We start from the raw sequence: 6000 nt of genomic DNA on the forward strand, positions 1-6000 counted from the left end.
CCTCGCTCGCGGGGGGAGCGGCACCATTGAACGGCATCGCCGGAGCACCTCCTTGCGGGGGGATGGAGTGAGAGGTTGAAGAAGATGGCTTCCTTGAAGTCGGAACCTTCCTCCGCTTTGCGCCCGCGGCCTTGCCGGCCTTCTCCGCCTCCGGCCGGGATCACACAACGGCATTGGCGCGCGGAGCGCGGGCCATCGCAGCGGGGGCAGCCAGATTCCCGCCCTGCACAACCATGTTGCCCTGCGGCTTGCGGGCAGGCGCGACGTGTGCTTGGGCGACGCCGGCGGGGACAACATGGCCGGCGACGAGATCCGCCCGAGGGGAAGGGGCGTGCGAGACCTCGACGGTGACGGGGGACAGCATGGGGTCGTCCATGACGGCGAGGGATGGCCGGGGAGGAGCAGCCGGAGCTTTCGGAGGGGGCAATGGTGGCGGAGGGTGCGGGGAGCGAGAAAGGGCGCGCGGAAATGTCCCTCCCGCCAAATCTCGCGCCGGATGGGGGTTGAGCTCAGGTCGGCCTCCCAACCCGTGAAGATAGAGGTTGGGGGAGAAGATTTGCCGCGCCCCGCAAAAATTTTTGCGGGCCGGTGCCGGATGCGGGGTCTGGTCGTGCATATTTTTTGGCCCCGACCCGCAATTTGGCGGTTATTTTGCGGGGGGCATTTTGCAAGGTCTGCTAGAGTTGCTCTTAGCATCATAAAATCATGCTATAAAATTGACGAACTACTTCTCCTGGTATTATATTAAAAGGTATTTTGATTGGTTCGTGGACAATAATTTTGCCTGATTTGCTATACAAATGTTTTCGCGGTTTCTTACTGAGATATTCATAAGAGAAAAAACAATAATCAATCATGGTAGCATATGGGAGAATTTGTCCAATGTGTAAATTGTCATATGTTTCCAAACTGAGAGAATATCATTCTTTTATTGAAAAGACATGGTTACGTGAGCATCAGCCGATGTAAGACCGAGGATTTTCCATCCTTTTTATCTCATTTTAAAGATTAGTCATCCAACTAACTATATAGGCATTCCTTTGTTTACAAGAATTTTGTTGGAATTCCATACAATAGGTTTCCTGTAGGAAATTTTCCTTTACTGCCCTTTTGTTTGCAGAAATGGATTCGTATTCCTATACGGGATTGGTTCCTATCTTTCACGTTTCAAAGGAAAAATAATAATTAGTTGAGTCCTAATAGAAAAATTCATATCCAACGAACCAGATGACATCTCTTTTTCTACAGGATTTGAGATACATGTCATCTCAATTCCAATAACCTTCCTATTCCTATCATACTCCCGTCCTGTTAACCAAAGGAGACCATATAGTCTAGTTTGTGAAAATGACGGTTGTAACTTTATCAATTACTCCATCCGTCTCATAATGTGGTGCATTTTTTTATAAAGTCAAACTTTGTAAATTTTAATCAAGTTCATAGAGCATATTATCTATGTCAACGATACCAAACATATATAATATGAAAATATGTATCAAGATGTATCTAATGTATGTAGTTGATATGCTAAATATACATACATACATACATACATACATATATACATACATACATACATACATACATACATACATTATGTATATCTTTTCATGTATATGTATGTATGTCTAGCATGTAACCTTGGTCAATGTTTGCAATGTCTATCTTTTAAAGAATCTATATGTATTACATTATAGAATGTCGGGAGTACCAAGTAAATGCGAAGATTTTTTTTCATCTGAATTGATTTGTATGCTGAAATGTCTTTGATTTCATATATGGGAAACTGACAGATCATTTTTTTTTTCATTTCGCAGCTGATATATTTATTGATCATTGAATATTTTTAGGTTTGTGACCTGGTTAAAAGGGCTGTGCCGTTCGCACTCACACCGGAGAACGAGGCGAGAAAGAAGAGCTTAAACAACTCCAGAAAATGATGAAAGAGATTGAAGGCCGGGCACACAAGCATGCCAGGCGGATTATATGTTTTGGCTTTGCGTGCCTCATATTTCAGTTTGCCCTCTTCTTCCGCCTCACGTACTGGGAGTTCTCATGGGATAGAATAGAGCCGATCGCTTTCTTCTTTGGCGGAACCCAGCTGGTGTGTGCCTATGCTTATTTCATCATCACCTCCCGTAATCCGTCGTTACAAGACTTCCTGCAGACGCTATTCATGTCAAGGAGGAGAAAACTATGCGCCAAGCAAAATTTCGATATGAAGAGGTACCTGGAATTGCAGAAGCACTCGGGCTGTCCTCGGAAAGGTGATTATTGTTCTCAAGGTCGTAATTAATTAAGCATTATGACTTGTAACGCTAGAACTAAAATTGCCCAGTTGTTAACTGATGCTGACAGTGACCACTGCCTTTGCTTCTTTAGTTACCAGAAGAATCACATCACCGGTTGTTACGAAAGTGATCTTGAAAAGAATCAGTAATCACGTAGTCACTTTTTTTTTGCGATGGAATCGCATACTCACGCTAACTTTTGAGCCTTAGTTGTGCAAAATTTCCCATAACTTGAAGCATTGCTTCAGCACTTCTGCTTCGGCACACCCCCTTAAACACATCAAGGGCTGAGATTCCCCCATACCCTTTCGTTGTCAGGGCACGATCGTCTTATTTAAAGAAAATACCCCCCGCGCGTCCACGCCGATACTCTGCGCGCCTGTGTGTACGCGGCTACGGGACGAGCCGAGCCGCTTGGCAGCCGTGAGCACGCGAGCCGAGCCGAGCAGTTAGCATCCACGGGCCTAGTATGTCAGATGCAGGGCGTGTTTTATTAAAAAAAGTCGGCGTTGACTGGTGGGGCGTACGTGTGGATGTGGCGCGGACGGCCGTATCGCCGTGCAATTAACTGCTTTGCAGTAATGGCGGCGTGCATGCAGGCGCCGACTGCTCGCGGCTGATCTTCTGCCGCCCGCCTGCTACCCTAGTAGTCCGCGCCCTCCACTGCCGCGCGTGCGGCGACCGGGCGCCTGCCGCCAGCCTTCCGCCTCGGGCCGGTAGTTGACGCGACCAGTTGGCTGCCGCCGCTGCGGCGACCGCCCGCCCGTCTTCACACGCCACCGTCGCATCGCCTGCCGCGCCTGCCGTCCTCGCGCCTTCCCACGCCACCGCTGCCGCGCCCAGACGCCAGGGATGCCTCGGCTGCCGCGCCGCGCCTTCACACGCCGCCGCTGCCTCGCTTTCACACGCCACCGCGCGTGCCGCCAGCCGCCCGCCTCTCACTCGGGGCACGCGCCACCGATGGCTCGCCCGCCCACCTTCCTCCCCCGCCGTCTATAAAAGGCCGCGCCAGCCCCTCACCACGCCGTGCCATCTCCCTCGCCCCGCCCATCTCTCTTCCTCTCCTCGCCCGCCCATCCCCCCTCCTCGCCGGCAATGTCTTCCAGCGACTCGGACGAGGGCGCGTGGCCGAGTGGCGTCTGGCCGCTGAGCCTGACCATCGGCGACACGGAGGATCTGGCCCGGTACGGCCTGATGGTGCCGCCGGCAGCCAAGTTGCCGAGGCCATGGCGGATCGGGGCGGACGGCATCCCAACCATGGGACCACCGTCGACGAGGGAGCAGCTTCGCGCGTTCCCTGGCGACCGGTACAACCGGAGGGCCCGGCGCATGTTCTGGCGCGGGAAGAACTTTGACATCGTCCTCGGCGCGTTCAGGGACGCGGCGGCCAGCCGCACCGTCGGGAACATTACCGGCGAGGACGACACTTCCCGTGGTCGCCGCCGCCACGGCTCACCTCCATCCGCCCCCACTGCCCCGGCACAGCAGGCGCCCCCTGCCCCGGCGCTGGTCAAGATCCCGCCGGCGCAGGCCGCCCTCGCGCAAGACGGAGACCCCGATGACACACCGGGGCTACTTGCGGTGCTGGCCCGGTCGGCAGAGGAGGAGGCGACGACGACCACTCGTGAAGAACGAGAGCGGCTGGCGGCCATAGCGGCGGTGCAGGAGTAGCAGGCGCGGGAAGACAACTGGTGGGATTTCAGCGACGACGACGATGACGGTGGCGATGATGGCGGCGACGGCAGCGAAGGAGAGGCCGGCGGTATGGCCCTGGTCGTCGACCTCACTGGCGCCAGCGACGACGAGTAGTCTAGTGTTAGGGTTTTTATTTAAATTTCGGTCTAAGTTATGTAAGAGCAGTGCTCGGTTATGTTTAGGGTTATGTAAAATATTTTGAATTATGAATGAACTCGGAATCGCTTATCTGAAAAAAAATCCGTATGTTTAATTTGATGTTAGTCGTGCAACTTCAAATAAACGGAAAGATACATTTCAACGTTACGAGACGATAATCGACACAGAAATTGTAGAAAAATCAGTCGCAAAACGCATGCATGGGGCCTTCCCTCATACCCGAACGGTCTCCGAAGAACTTGTCATGCATGCACACCAAAAACATATTACGTCACGTCTGGGGTGTGGTATGTGGTGTTTTCATGAAAAAATTATGAAAAAATCTTAAAGCGATAAAAAATCCAGAAAACTTTTCATGCATCCTAATGATGATGGTGGAACACTATAAAAAATGTGGGTACATTTCAAGGCTGTCGAAAAAAAACTCCTTTCGTGCGGGGCCTTCGGTCCTGGCCAAACGGTCTTTGGAGAAGGAGGCCAATTTGTCGACATATTTGGAATGACCTCAATTTTTGCAAGTCAGTTGGTATGCCCACCCCCACAGTCAATACAAGAATTGAACGTATTTGGACATCAAAAACATGTTGCGTCACGTCCGGGGGTGTGGTATGTGGTGTTTTCACCGAAAAATTATAGAAAATTCATAAAGTACAAAAAAGCCACAAAACTTGGCATGCATCCTAGTGATGATGGTGGAACACTATGGAAAAAATTTGAGTTCATCTCAAGGATGTCGAAAAAAACTCATTTCGGACGGGTCCTTCAGTCCTGCCCGAACGGTCTCCGGAGAAGGAGGTCAATTTTTCGACATATTCGGAATGACCTCAACTTTTGCAAGTGAGTTGGTATGGTCACCCTGACATTCAATCCAAGAATTGAACGTATTTGAACACCAAAAACATGTTGTGTCACGTCCGAGGTGTGCTATGTGCTGTTTTCACAGAAACAATTATAGAAAATTCATAAAGCGATAAAAAAGATAGAAAACTTGGCATGCATCCTAGTGATGATGGAGGAACACTATAAAAAAATTGAGTTCATTTCAAGGATGTCGAAAAAAACTCCTTTTGAACGGGTCCTTCAGTCCTGCCCGAACGGTCTCCGGAGAAGGAGGTCAATTTTTCGACATATTCGGAATGACCTCAACTTTTGAAAGTGAGTTGGTATGGTTACCCTGACAATCAATCCAAGAATTGAACGTATTTGAATACCAAAAACATGTTGTGTCACGTCCGGGGTGTGCTATGTGCTGTTTTCACAGAAAAAATTATAGAAAATTCATAAAGCGATAAAAAAGATACAAAACTTGGCATGCATCCTAGTGATGATGGAGGAACACTATAAAAAATTTGAGTTCATTTTAAGGATGTCGAGAAAAAACTCCTTTCGGACGGTCTCCAGAGAAGGAGGTCAATTTTTCGACATATTCGGAATGACCTCAACTTTTGCAAGTGAGTTGGTATGGTCACCATGACATTCAATCCAAAAATTGAACGTAATTGAACACCAAAAACATGTTGTGTCACGTCCGGGGTGTGCTATGTGCTGTTTTCACAGAAAAAATTATAGAAAATTCATAAAGCGATAAAAAATATAGAAAACTTGGCATGCATCCTAGTGATGATGGTGGAACACTATAAAAAAAATTTGAGTTCATTTCAAGGATGTCGAAAATAAATTAATAAGTTTATTGCTATAACTAATAATTTGGAAACGACCGTTAATAAAAAACAGTACTTCACATAGAATTTAAAACACTACTTAATACATAATTTATTAAGTAATTATATTACAAAGAGTACTTAATACATAATTTATTTCGTATTGACATTATACCTATGATGGTAGATATTAC

The sequence above is a fragment of the Triticum urartu genome, chromosome 7A (assembly GCF_056163025.1).
Source record: "Triticum urartu cultivar PI428250 chromosome 7A, HENAU_Tu73, whole genome shotgun sequence".
Classification (NCBI taxonomy): Eukaryota; Viridiplantae; Streptophyta; class Magnoliopsida; order Poales; family Poaceae; genus Triticum; species Triticum urartu.